Source organism: Tachypleus tridentatus, chromosome 11, assembly GCF_004210375.1.
Source record: "Tachypleus tridentatus isolate NWPU-2018 chromosome 11, ASM421037v1, whole genome shotgun sequence".
NCBI lineage: Eukaryota > Metazoa > Arthropoda > Merostomata > Xiphosura > Limulidae > Tachypleus > Tachypleus tridentatus.
The window spans coordinates 74674695-74690434 of NC_134835.1; the positions used below are offsets into that span (position 1 = coordinate 74674695).

The 15740-nt window shown below is 33.9% G+C and overlaps 1 protein-coding gene across 1 annotated transcript in view; it reads right to left on the bottom strand.

The window, feature by feature from the left end:
• Positions 1–15469, bottom strand: part of LOC143232478 (muscleblind-like protein 1) — a 167844-nt gene extending 152375 nt beyond the window's left edge. The window contains exon 1 of the mRNA XM_076468009.1: positions 15212–15469. The gene's annotated coding sequence lies outside the window, so the exon portion shown is untranslated. The remainder of the gene's footprint in view (positions 1–15211) is intronic.
• Positions 15470–15740: the final 271 nt, after the last annotated feature.

Genomic DNA, 15740 nt, shown 5'->3' on the forward strand with positions numbered 1-15740 from the left:
AATATTCAGTAAATAGTTGAAATTAAGATGCATTTAAAAGTTCCATTTTTGAGTAAATTGATTTCACTTTATTGTAATTTATTTTATATAACCATATTTTAGTGGTCTTATCCTAAATCATTTCTAAACATAGATTATAGGATTATATACGATATATTTTTGTTTAGCTTCACATAACGATACCCAGGCCCGGCATGGCCAGGTAGGTTAAGGCGTTCGACTCGTAGTCTGAGAATCGCGGGTTCGAATCCCCGTCGCACCAAACATGCTCGCCCTTTAAGCCGTGGGGGCGTTATAATGTGGAAGTCAATCCCACTATTCGTTGGTAAAAGAGTAGCCCAAGATTTGGCGGTGGATGGTGATGAACTAGCTGCCTTCCCTCTACTCTCACACTACTAAATTACGGACGGCTAGTGCAGATAGCCCTCGTGTAGCTTTGCGCGAAATTCAAAGTAAACAAATAATGATACTCTCAAAAAGAAGAACAACTGATACTGCAGCAAATAATATTCAACAAAAAGTATAACAAAGGTGTTCCAAAGATAATGTCAAACCAAAAGTAACAGTAAACAGCATCAGGCGTGCCCTAATTACGAAAGACGCGAAAGGATGATCCAGAGACAAGTTCATACCTAAAGCAACAGTAAAAAGCATCAGTTATGCTTTATTTGTTAAAATACAATAAAAATATTATGAAATGATGTACAAATGTAAGTCGTACAACATCGATTTAGTGGTTATTAACGTTAAAAGTTCAATAACGAATAACCTTTTCTGGCATCTCTTTTTTCCACACTTTATCAGCAGGATTTCAGTGTTGAAGTTATATTTTGAGTTTATAAATTTCATTTTCATTCAGAAAAATGCCCAGAACTTCTATTTTCAGTGAATAAAATATCTGCTCTCTATCTATTTTGATCAGTCTCTAGGCAGTATATTTTCTGAAACAGTTTAACCCAGGTACAACTGGAGAATCGAAGTATTGATCGATTCTCATGTTTTTCTCTGAATTTTTCAATTTTATTGTTCAGAGATCACAAACGAAAATCAGAATTCCTGAATTATATATGTGTTCTTTGACTTGGCTTCTGCTTAGGCTTGTAGAGCCAAGCCAGGGACTTATCTCGCTCACAATAGTTTCTTACCTAATAAGTTAAGAGAATGTCTGTAATACCGAATGTCATGCAAATTCAAAATAATATGAAATACTGCACTATTAGTTTCGTATTGCTCAAGAACAATCTACGTTTGTACTGGAACATGCTTCCACTCCAAGGAATATTTCCTTCTACTTGTTTGATTTTTAGCTAAGAATTTAGGTACTTCTAATTATAGAACACCGTACATGGCATAATTCAAGTCATCTGAAAATGAACCCAAACGAGGTAAGTCACTGAACTTTAAAGTGTATTTATTCTCTTGATTTTGTGAATAAACAAAGCTATAGATCATTGGCTCAATGTATAAACAAAGTTCTTAATAAAATGTTTATGACGTTTATTACATCAACTTCATGCTCTGTCATTTTATAATAGTTATTGCAAGTGGAGCGTGGGCCCGGCATGGCCAGGTGGTCAAGGCACACGACTCGTAATCCGAGAGTCGCGAGTTTGAATCTCTGTCACGCCAAACATGCACGCTCTTTTAGCCGTGGGGGCGTTATAATGTTTCAGTCAATCCCACCATTCGTTGGTAAAAGAGTAGCCAAAGATTTGGCGGTGGGTGGTGATGACTAGCTGTCTTCCCTCTACTCTTACACTGCTAAATTGGAGATAGCTAGTGAAGATAGCCCTCGTGTAGTTTTGCGCGAAATTCAAAACAAACAAACCAAACAAGTGGCGTGTCAGATGACTCCTGCTTTTTTTTGTACAGAGGTGCAACTTCTGGTATTCAATATGAAAATTCAAACCAAGGTAGATTTCTCTCTTTTTGAAAATAAATCATTGTAGAGTACTGACTAAGTGTTTATTTTTAACGATTAAAAAACAAAAGTAACACCTTTTTTTAAAGTTTTGTTCGAATTTAATGACATGGTGTTTTGGCAAATCACTCTTATATAGCTCAGATAACCCTCGTGTGGCTTTGCGGAAATTCAAACCAAACAAAATCAATCACTCTTAAATAACTACGCAGTTAATCAAGCAGCAATATCTGATAAGACTTACAAAGACCGAGACATAAACATCAATATTACTTAAGAACAATTTAAAATAAAATTAGCCGCACGTCAACCATCAGTAGAATGATTTTAGTTTTTTCCTATTCAAAATAAGTTTTTGTTGCTGTTAACTGTAAAACTAGATAGAGAGCTGCGCCGAACACGGGTATCGAAACATGATTTCTAGTGTTAAGATACTTGCCGCTGAGTCATTCGGGGGGATTGAAAAATAATTAGAGACTTAAGTTTTGAAGCAAAGTTTAACACAAACCTGAACATTTTATTGTAGAATAACTTCCCCTTGTTGCTCATTCCGATGTAATTTATTATTAAGAAACAAATAAAATCAGAAAAAACATTTCAGTAGTTTTAAAACGGAATAAAAGATGGGCTTCCAGATTTTTACGAGCAAACAAGTGTGCCAAATATTCACGGAAAATGTTTGTTTTGAATATCGCGCAAAGCTACTCAAGGGCTATCTGTGCTAGCCATCCCTAATTTAGCGGTGTAAGACTAGAGGCAAAGCAGCTAGTCATCACCACCCACTGCCAACTCTTAGGCTACTCTTTTACCAACGAATAGTGGGATTGACCGTCACATTAAATCGCCCTCACGGCTGAAAGGGCCAGCATGTTTGGTATGATGGGGATTCGAACCCACGACCCTCGGATTACGAATCGAGTACCTTAACCACCTGTACATATCGGGCCTGAGATTCCAGTTATGCAGTAATATTTTCCTCCACATCAGAATATTACAATAAAACAAAGAAAATTTTACATATTTTATGCGTCATGTTAATTTTGCATTAATCATGCGAAAGTATCTGCGAAACTTACCTGTATATTTTGTTTGTATTTACTGAAAATTATTATTTTACAAAAAGAAAATCGACTTACTAGTAAAGCATACTTTATTGCAACAGTATTTTTATATCAGAATATCCATTAAAATCGTAAATATATGAGCATAGCTTATCAATATTTTACTAACATTAAGTTCCTTAAAATACTCTTAGAACAAAAGTACAATGGGGGTTTTATTTTGTGCGTTAAAGCAGCACATTAATTTTTAAAAAAAGTGAAATAATTTAAATGGTGAAATAGTAAAACTGTTTAGGATAGTTTCGCTGAATATTCGATATGCTGAAATTTATTATATTTCAAAGGTTTACAAGAAACTTTAAAATTTACATTTTTGCGAACCTATTGATTATAAAGTTACAAAAAAAAACCTTTACATACACTCCAACCAATTATAAAATAATTTTAAAGTGATTTTTCGCCTTTGTGTCTTTTTCAGTTCATGTACATAAAACTCTTGTTTGTTTTCCTAACTTTATTATTAAAAAGAATAAATCATTCTAGTATGCACCAGGAATTTTGAAAGACAGCAAAATGATTTTGCGGATGCTATTTTGGTGGTGGTGTTTTTTCAAAGCGAAATACAAAATTACCTCATGGGCTACATATGCTATGTCCAATATCGAAAACCGATTTATAGCGTTATAATTCCGTAAACTTCCCACTGCGCCTATGAGGTCATTCTCTAAACAGCAGTCTAGGCTTCCATAACAGGCCAATATTTTTGAGCATTACATTAAAATTAACAATTTTTGTTGGGTAATATCTGTTGGAAAGAGCTTGTTTATCAGACAGTTCTACATTATGTATAATCGTCTAAAAAAAAGATGTTGGCGTGTTTACTTAATACAAGTTTGAATATAGAGAAATGACAAACAAAATATTTTAAAGATAGGTTGAAGACAAGACTTCCTTCGTATACGTCCAAACTGAGTAATAAAGTACAACTGCTCTTGTAACTGAAGATGTGTCTGTATACAGATTCCTTAATCATGGGGTCAAAATGCTGTAAAATGTAAACATGGACTTCGAGTTTGTAATAAAGTGTTTTTACAGTACTTCAAATTTTATTTATGGCTGCTTAGTCACTTACATTTCGAACGTTTACTTCAACAATGTTTCAGTGCCAAGTCTCTTAACTTACCTGCCATTTGAAACGTCCTGTAAATGCTAAGTTTTTTTTTAAAAGGAACTTTCAAGAAATACACACGGAAATTGCATATTGCTTCTCAAGTATTTTTTTTCTACGTGATTGTATTAATAAATGAAGGAAAAATGCTGTGGTTGATTAATCCAAATTTTGAAATAACTGCTTATCGTGGAAATTATTCTTCATGACTATTTTTGATCTATTTCTTCTTGAGTTAATACTATAAAAATAGCTCATAGTTTCAATGTTTTTCTTCTAAATATAAACATGTCGTAAACCTTACCTTCTGATGATAGCGATAGTATCGGCTACCAGTTCCAGTTATTAGTAATATGCGTTGTTTGTTTAACAGACTTAAAAGCTCGTTACCTTTGACGAAGAGCATAGGATCGCGGTAAAGCATGACCTGGTGATTAGAACGTTCGATTTGCAAACTACCAATCACTGCTTCGAATCCTATCACCAAACATGTTTAACCTTTCGTATCATTTTGTGTGTTTGTTGTTAAGCGCGAAGCGACACAATCTCATATCTGTGCTATGCCAACCACATGTATCAAAACTCAGTTTTTAGTGTTATTAGTCTTCAGACAAGGTTTTATAATGTGACGGTCGGTCAGTTCTACTATTTGATCAGAATAACACAAGAGTTGACGGCGTGTGAAGTGGACTAGCTGCCTTCACTATCGTATATCACTTCTAAGTTAGGGACAGCTAGAGCAGATAGTCATCGAGTAGCTTTGAGCGAAATTCAAGAACCAAACGCGTTAAATGAAAACTTAACATTATCACGTGGTCTCAGAATCTAAAATGTCAGTTGTTATTTGCATTGCAACAAGTACAATATATAAACATACAGATATAATTGTATTAATACATCATCATAGAAGTGTCTTTCTTAGCATATATATACAAAAGAACTCTGTCCTTTATTCAGTAGAAGTGTCCTCTGTAAGTCAATATTAAACAGATAACCCTAATTATTATACTTATGTTTAGCCTCTTTTGTCAGATCGCAAACTAATATTAAAATTAAACCAAAATACATTTTCGTTTGACATTATTACGACTGAACTCGGCGACTGAAAAACACTAACATGATGTAATTTACGTTAAACAACTTGAGTTTCCCATTGACACGTTTTATTCTTTGTGCTAAATTCCAAATGCATTACTCAGTACGTGAAAGATGACCTATTGAAATATTACAATTCCATTATTTTCTTAAATATTTAAGGGCATTAAATTGTTTTGAACGTAATATCTTATTGGACTAATCCATTGAAGTTTCATTATTTTAAAGAATTAAAATAAATTATTCATCTATAAATAACCACAATTTCAATTACGCTCATTTTGATTTGGCTTAGTATAGTGTCATTATCTGCCATAATCGTTGGTTTTTAAACTGATTAAGCCTAACAGTGACCAAATAGTGAAACATAGACATATATGACTAGTTTCTTAATGTGTAACACCTAGTGCCGGTAGGGTTAACTAAGATTTCCAGATTAAAAAACTGAAACTTTTTTTTCCACACAGAGTGACAATGTATCAGTTGTAAAACAATTTAAATAATAACAACCCACATTTTTATCATTTGCTAAATAATAATATGTTTATTATCACGGTTTAAAACCATAGACATTCAGTAAAAAATAATAAAAACCAGCGCCCCCTAAGCTGTATTAAGCCCAGAGAAAAAAAAGCCTAATTGCTTTAATTTGTTTGTTTTTTCTTACATTTGGCAACTCTTGAAATCTAAGTACCTGCGTCTACCCAGTGACAAGTTAGGGTGAAACACTGTAACGAGTGATCTGTTCCTGTGATTCTCAACGTGATAATTAAATGAGCCGTGTATACTGACAAATACCACACTACACTGAGGTATAGAGAGACTGGGAAATTTAATATTTTTACTGTTTCTGGTCGAGACACACAATAAAGCTAAAACTGGGAAGTCTGGTAATCCAAAGATCTAGAAAGAACAGTTTTAGTTTTCTTTCTTTATTCTCTTTCCGAATATAGTATATTTCAATTGGTTAGTTGGTTATTATTATGCACATAGCTACACAATGAGCTATCTATCCTTTGCCCACCACAAGTATAAAAACTAATTTTTAACATCGTAAGCTTCTAGAGACTTATGTTGAGTAACCGGGGTCACTGTATGTCAGTGTTCAAATTCCGCTAAATTCTGTAACAGTATCAGTATGTTGTTTTTGGCTTTTAAGTAACAATGGTTAAAACATCTACCAGATAAATATAGGTATTATTTCTACGTGTCTAGGTAATAAAACTCTTCTTGGAATAAACGAAAATTAAGTTTTTTCTATTTGTGTCTCAATGAGATTACTACGTGATATCTGAGATAGTATCGACAAACATAAGCTTTGCCATTCTCCTATGACAGCCTAGACACGTTTAGAGAGATTAAAAGTGTTTTTTACGACTTGCAGAATTTCGAAGAAATAAGTCCTTTGAGAAAAGTGATTGACATATAAATAATTTAGCGATGCTTTGCTAATCTTGTACTTGGATAATGGTCCAGGTTGTAAAGGTTGTTTTCTTTTGATTAGCTTGTGTTCAAATAACGTCTAGATTTTCCTTAACCCTTTCGAAACTCGGAATGATTAACTAATTACACTGTAAAAAATAATTATCTTTTTTAAAACTTCGGCCTGTTTTGGATAGATCTGCCTGTTATATGGTTTCACGTCTTGGCGCTTAGCCTTTATGTAATTTTGATATTAATATAGCATGCAAATGGTGAAGTAACTAATACTTGTTCGTATCAAATATCCTGAAAATCCTCGGAGCCAGAAGAAATCGAATTCGTTATTTATCTTCCGTTTTGAGTTCCCTAAAGTTTGGTAATGTTATCAGACTTGTTTACTTCTTACATTTATTATATGATTTCAATTACACACAGCTCCTGCAGTGAAATATAGTAACACAAATGATTGTCAGTCTGTTATAAATATATTTTGGAATCAATCATTAAACAAGACATTTATAAAAAAAATTATGAGAAAGCAATTGAAGAATAAAACAATAATACATTTTCCCTTCACCTAGTCCTTTCACAGACTACCACAACAGAATACGTTTCTATGAAAGTCATTATGTACCAAAAAAAGAATAAGTTTTTGTCGCGAGCTTTGGCCAGGTGGGTTAAAGCGTTCGACTTGTAATCCGAGGGTCGCAGGTTTGAATCCCCATCCCACCAAACATGCTCGCCCTTTCAGCCGTGGGGACATTATAATGTGACGGTCAACCCCACTATTCATTGGTAAAAGAGTAGCCCAAGAGTTGGTGGTAGGTGGTGATGACTAGCTGCCTTCCCTCTAGTCTTACACTGATAAATTAGGGACGGCTAGCGCAGATAGCCCTCGTGTAGCTTTGTGCGAAATTTCAAAATAAACAAAATCTTGCAAGCTTCACATTCTTATACGGTTCTGTAGATCTTCTCGACCTTTATATGCCTAACAAGATATTTTCGTATCACTTATTAATTTCAGGTAAACATGTATTTTTGTTTATTTTGTTATTTTCTTCTTTCTCTATTAGTTTTTAAATTAATTTAATCATTTATTTAGTTGCGTTTAAATGAAGTGGTTGTTAGTATTATCTGTTACCTTATTTTTTTCATACGGCGGAATAATGGATTAACTGTTGAATTTTGCCATATGTAAAATTATAGTGGAATCTTTTGTAACTAAAGATATAAAACTCCTGCCTCATGCTTAGTGTTTTGTCCTTACTATCTCGCGTTTCATTTCACCTTGCTTCTTTTGGTAATTAAGCAACGAATCTTCGTATCCGACTTATTGCAAAAAAGTCAAAAACATGTGAACAGGCCAAGAAGGGTTTGTTTGTTTGTTTGTTTGTTTGAATAAAACACAAAGCTACACAAAAAGCTATCTGTGCTCTACCCACCACGGGTATCGAAACCTAGTTTCTAGCGGGATAAGTCCACAGACATACTGCTATGTCAACTGTGGGACTTTTCTTATAACCAAGAATTGTGATAAATCAGATAATTTTGTTATTTTCGGTTTAACACTCTGAACTTTAATGTTTAAATATATATTCCAGTAATTACTTTTACATACATATTCACAATTATAAACTAAAAGTGGTAAAGTTTGGACATAAACAAGTAGTATAGAAAACAACACGTGTTAGAGTCAAGGTAAAAGAAACATTCTTTCTGTGTTCGAATATTTGGTATTCTTTTTCCTTATTTCACTGCCATAAAGCATATATAAATATTTACAAAACTTCTGAGAAGAATCACTTATATTTTTATATTTACCTAAACGCGTAAACAGCACATCACCTATCAGAGTAGACTATTGCACTATCCACAAATGGTGCCCCTAGAAAAATTTCATTACGTCATTTCGAACCTCTCTCACTATTGTAAGAGTGGATGAAAACACCAAAAAATAAAATGTATCGCCTGATCACAGGTGCAACGTATAGCCAACTATTCAATGAGACTAAATAGAAAACAATACTTAACCACAAGGAAGTAACAAAAAGATATTGCTACTAGCTTTCAAGGGAACTTCCAAAAAGAATGCGATGTATTTTACATTTCCTAACCAACTTCCATCTGTTTGGTAAACGAGATGTCTAAACTGTGAGTCAGAACATCCAGAGACTGGTTAGTACGTTGGAAGATCGAACTCAAGACAGTTGACGTACTGAATAATATTTTTAACATTTTGAAGATAGGGACCATTCATAGTAGAAGCTTCTAACATATATTAAAAGTTAGGACATTCTCTCTAGATGAAGAATATTGATGATGGCATCGCCATAAAATGACTTCTTGGAATATGTGATGTAGAAATAGCGTGCACGACGTTATTTGATTTCAGAACGATCTCAGATCAGATGCAACTTCTTCAAGCTCTTACAAACGTCGATGTAATTACTATCATTGTATTTCTGTCTTTCCTTTGCATTAATTGTAACAGTTGTAAGCCTCTGCTCTGTTCCACTACACAGAGTGTCTTCCACGTTGACGAATAGTGATGTTTTGACTTGGCATATTATGCACTCAGAAACACTGCAATCCTCTTCCCGTGGACGCTCATACGCTTTTCGCTAAAGGGTGAATGTTGGCTCCATAACGTAGTATTGTAATTTTTCTTTAAGATCGGAAAATATAAGAAAATATTTTCTAACACCCGCTGGTGAGAAATGTTCAAAGCTCTTCTTTAACCATGCAGTATATTCCAATTTGAAACTCCTCCAATATATTCAATAGTAATGAGCAGAGGATCTAAAACCTCAATGAAACATAATTAGTCAGTAGACTTACGTCCTGTGTGATAAGTTTGTCTGTAATTAAACACAGAGCTACAAAATAGGTTATCTGAATTCTGCCCACAACAGGTATCGAAACCCGGTTTCTAGCGTTGTAAATCCGCAGACATACCGCTATGCCATTGGAGGAGGGGAGTGGCAGTGTAATCAGTTTGCGTTCCAGGAAATTTATCTTGTTGACTAACAATGAACGCTGATTTAAGAAATACTAAGCTCAAAAACACAAATATAAGGGAATAAATAGACATGCATACACCCTTGTGCAAATTAATTGAAACAAATGGTCATTTTACAATATTTTCAGCATGGCGGCCGGTGTAGGCTCGCTGGACCCGCTGATTTCCTTTAATAGTCATTTTTTCACACAGACGGCGTCATTAGCTGTGTTTTGCAGTACGGTCGATCTATTTTTGGGATATATGACGAAATTCTGAGAAATATTACGTCATTCGAAATTGCGTTAGTAGGACAAGGAGACCAGTCAAAAAACAACTTCTTACCAACTCAATGAAGAAAAAACGGGATCAATGGGGTCTGAAATACAAGAACTGGACGCAAGAACAATGAAGGAAGATGTTATTCAGTGACTAGACTCGTTTCTTTGTACAGGGTCAAAGAAGTCTGCATGTTTGCAGATCTTCAGGTGAGAAACTTCGAGAATCTCACATCAATCAGTTCGCAAAACATCCCTTGAAGAAGATGTTTTGGGGCTTTTTCAGCTACAGTGGAGCGCCGTTAAGCCGCGGTATTTGGGGGGTCAACCTGCTTAACCGCGGCTTAAACCTTTGTGATTGAAAAGCCGAAGTCGCCAACAGCTCCGCCGAGGAGCCTCATCCGGGCCATTGCGTGATCATTATATCGGATTATCGAATTAAAAATAATACCTTAATTATTTATCACTTTTTTTACGGATTTACCGCGGATTAACTTTAATGTATGGAGAGGTGTGATTTGGTTACAATGGCGGCCTCCATAAAGCTGACATAGAGAGCGGATAAGGTAGATTAACGGTCGATTTCTATTGTAATATATTTTATTTATTTCCCAAATTAAAGCAAATCCTTTTTAAATATTCCCTTGAAGTTATAAAGCCAGGATTAAATTCGTAAGCCGCGTTTTTACACGTTCTTAAATTAGCGGTGAGCCGCGATAATCCTCGCTCACATCGCTCACAAGACTTGCTACAACGGCTTAAGCGATTTCGCGGTTTACTGGTCCGCGGCTTAATGGCGCTCCACTGTACTATGGCGTCGGAGGCTTACATGTCGTAGAAGGCATGTTGCGAGGACCATAGTACATCGAAGTTTTGCAGAGAAGAATCGTTCCACAATTGAAAAAGAGATTTCCAGATGGAAATGACATTTTTCAGCAAAATCTGGCTCCGTGCCACACATCGAAACTTGTGAAGAATTTTATTACTACAACGGGAATAAAGGTGCTGGACTAGCCTGGAAACTCTCCGGACTTAAGTCCTATTGAAAATCTTTGGGCGATTTGTAAAGAAAGACTTCGGGGAAAAGACTGTACTACGAAAGATAAGCTAATTGAGGCCATAATTGAGGTGTGGTACCGCGATCCAAAAATTAGTAAAGATTACAGTCAACTCGTGGACTCGGTGCCAAAGCGGATTAATGATCTTTTGAAAAATAAAGGCGGTCATATCATGTATTAATTTGTGAGTAATTTTTGGATTCTCAGAAATAAAACGCCAAAAATTGAAAAAAATCGTAATTTTTCGTCTTATTTCAATTAATTTGCACAAGGGTGTAGGTCCTTGTACAGTCGGTCTCGTTACATATATGTACTCTGAATTGTAAAAAACGGACACAACTTACCTATTTGGAGCTATAGTTTCTCATTAATTCAATATTTCGATAAGTTCATAAACAAAGATGCCAGCATGTATGGGTTGAGGAATAGTTCGTGAGTGTTTTTTCAAGTTAAAAAAATATATTCATAAATGAAACGCTTTCGCAAAATATTTCATGTCATTTGGTAGATAATTTTTTGCTCTAATAGATGGTGTGTTTGATTTTCATATGTCTTTTTTGCTTTCATTTTCAGCTCATTAAATGGAATGTCAAGTGGACAAAATCGAGCATTTTCGACACCATCTGCTTTTCGCATTTAATTTCTTGCAATTTCGTTTAAAACAATGCATACTATATACCTAGGTATTACATGAAATAAAGTATCATAATAAATGTTTTGGGTGTAATGTGTTCATGCATTGAAGTATTGTATAGTCTTGCATGTAATGCTTGAATGAAATTATTTAAAAACGCTCACGAATTATTCCTCAACCTAATATTTGTCACATATGGACATATAAAAGAAACATTTTAGCCATGTTGGCATCTTCTACTCTCAACAATCTTCTAATCTCAGTTTCAGCGTTCCATCTGGATAATTCAACCATATTATAATACTCTCATGTGATAATGAGAAACAAGAGGTATAAGGGACTCACTGTATGGAATTTAAGACTAGAAAAGAAAGATAATGAGGATTTATGAGTTATACCAAGATATGAAGCTAAAGTTGTAGAACAGAATCAGGAAACGCCTATCTTTAGAAGTCTTGTAGCGTGACACAGCAATATACGTTCTCCATATTATGTAAAATATTCAAGCGAACAGAGAAATGCAATAACTAAAAAATGAAGATCAAACAGTAATATTACCACTATTTTAAAGGCCATTCCAGCATTTGAATAAAAAGACAGAGCATGAGAATTTTAATATCTATTTCATCACTTGTAACATATTAAATTAATTAGTTGTTGTCTTCAAAAGGTAGGAAGAGGGAAAAAGTAGAAAAAGTGGTGGGAGAAATTAAAGTAATGAATGACGTAAGCGAGGAAGAAGACCGAACCGAAGCTCATGAGAAATTAAAATTTGGGAAAGTGACAAAATAGAAAACCATTTTTCTCGTTATGCTTAGGATATAACAGCAAGAATTAAAGTGAAAATAGAAAATATCAAATAAATAAATTCTCCTTTTGTTTTATATCTGTTTATTTCATATTTGATATCCCCCCCCACACACACATCCCCGGTGATTCTCATATACAACAAAAGATGGCGGGAATTTTGCTAGAACAGTCTAACCAACTTTTAACTACTCTGTTGCTGAACCATTTTGATCAATAATAGACTTCTCATGTTTTCACCAACAGCTGATAAGTAAAATCACCACTGCAGAAAGCAAATTATTTAATTGCCCCACACTACCACTGACTTAGCGATAAATCAGTAGACTCATAACGCTAAAAATCGGGTTTCGATACCTAAGGTTGACGAAACACAGATAACCCATTGTGTGACTTTATGATCCATACCAAACAAACAAATACTACTTCCATAAAAAGGGGGAAAACGACAAATGATAGAATACTTATAACAGTCTATCTCTATACTCGCCAACAGATAGCAGCATCTATACAATATATTTTGTCATAATTTTAATTCGTTTGTTGTTAAACACACAAAGCTACACATTAAGATACCTATACTCTAAAAATTCATATTTTAGTACTAAAAATTTCCAAGTCGTTACAACAACTTATTTGTTTATTATTTTCTTACGAATCAAAACAAAACAAACTATCAAATGTAATTATGACATCTAGAATAAATTTAGCTTATTTATTTCATTAAAGCTGATGACGATGATATGAAGTATTTTTCCCCTTTCATGGAGTGCTTTCAAGACTGTTAAATTTTAACTTTTTTTCGTATCTAATCTCATTCATTTTTATAACTGTTTATGAAAACGACATCTTTACAAGTTTTACTGATTTCGTTTCTTTCTTTTTTTACATTTTATCGAGCTATTCTATTTTACTTATGCCATTAATACTGGGTCATATTTACAACATTTGTTTACTTACTATCTTTCTAGCATGTGGGAATAACAAAAATAATACTCTTTTACAGATGATTTAGGTAATTTCTTCGTGATGAAGAACGAACAATAATTCTCATGCATGCAGAACTGATACAAAGATAGAAGCTTTGTCTACAATTCACATATTTTCAATATAACAATGTTTTTTCAACGAATAGATTACCTTGCCTTAACATCACAATACTCTCGAGTTTTAGCACAGCTTTTCATGAACGGTTCTAAATAAAGAATCTTCTATATATACAAGGAAGCGAGATTTCCCAGATGCTACATTGACGACACATTCGTTATATGACCCTGTAACTGTGAAAGATTACAACACTTTAATTCGTAGACAGCAGCCTGCCATTCCTTAACATTTTCATCAGCAGTCAAAATGACAAACTTACTCCAATCATATACCAGGGAAATAACTTACAGTGATAAACACTTACATTTCAAGTCTTATTATTCATCTATGAAATTCATCTTCAATGAAAACGCTTTTAAAAATACCGAACGCCGACACATCACACAGTGTTTAAAATAGAAAAGACACTCGTCTAATTTCTTAACTATTATGCTGAACATACAAATATACAAATTGATACATCAGCGAATAGAAATGATATCAACACTATTTACCTCCTGTCTGTGCAAAACTTGACTGAGAAGTTCAAATAAGTAACCAAAAAGTTCAAAATTAATACCAGCTGGAAATTTTAAAGAACAAACAGATTTGTCCTTTTCAAAATTAAAGAAAAATCTGACGATTAACTAAAAAAACAACAAAAAACACGTCATAAATGAACTACCATGTTCTATAAACATGCCAGATTGGAAATTCTGGAAAGACATTTTAGGGTAAGAATAAAATCACATATAGACTGCAAAAGACTGAAGAAACAAGAGGTGTCTTGGAATAACATATCATGTTGATTGGATATAAAGCAAACTTGGGCAATTACAGACACTAGCTTAAATAAACTCTGAAAAAACAAGTAAAACCAAAAAGTATTTCTATCTCAGGCCTGGAACTCAGATATATGTGGCTACAATTGATGAAATATTCACTAATTCCATCAGTCATAACAAAAACCACCAGCCAATCACGTCCTACTTACATCTTCTCAGTTACACTATATAAACCCTACAAAAAGTGGTGCAAGCTATGAAGCTAAAAACAAGTCTTTCGAAACGCTGTCCACTTTTGTAGATTAGTCCTCTACAACTTTCTCCTCAACTGTCACTTTGAAATAACTATTTGATGCCCGTTTCAACTTCGTTTTTTCAACAAAATACCAATTATTTGCTTTAAAACAAATTTAACAACGAAAATATATACATTTTTATTTTATTTACTTTTAAGCTTTGATTTAATATTATATAAAGATAAATAACTTTATATGAACTTTATGGTTTTTTTTTATGTAAACTATATTATCGCTTGGAGAAAAGAAGATATAAGTCAATAAATATTGCAATACATTTGTTTATAACTTTAGTTTTACAAATATATGTAAGATCCTAATTAATGGTAAGAATCGAGTTAAGGATCTAGTTTATGTGTGAAATATCTAGTGAATAAAAGAAAATCAGTTATTAACTCAATAACTTAAGTAAAAACATGTTTTGTTTCAGCTTTCTTAATGTTATTGTCCTTACGTTAAAAGCATAAATTAAAACAAAGGGTGTTCGATATTTAAATTTAACACTTTAGTTGCACTGAAAGGTTTGAGATTTCAAACACTAGATTCATTTGCTTCAAAGTCTACCTACGTTTATAAGTAACTACAACGTACGAATTGTATACCTGTTCCTCTTGTCACGTGCGATGACTACATGTCCTCGTATTTTGTTGAGTTACAATTCCCAAGGAATTTGAATTTACATTGTTCCAAACGCACACGTTGATCAAACTTTCACGTGCAGTAGTTATGAGGCTTTACTTGTATGAAACCTTAACTTTTTTAGTTGTTTGAGCGTTTGGTCTTCCCACATTCTTACGTCCAAATGTATTGCTTTTCTACGTTTGAAGTTTCGATAACAAGCATTAGTTGTGTGGTGCAAATGGAGGGAAAACCAGATTTTAGCAATATTCGTACGACCGAGCCACCTGGGGCCAATTTGTTTTACCAAGATTCTGTATTTTAAATATACTGACGATTTTTTTACCGCATAACGGAAAAGTAAACATCAGGAGCGCAAGTATACTGCTTTAAGTTAGAAAAATAGCGCTAGAAAACAAATAAACATTTATTACACTGTTGACAGAGACCAACATACTTGCGTGTTATTCATTTTTTAACTGTCTTCCCTCCGTCTTTCAACGGAAAGCTAAT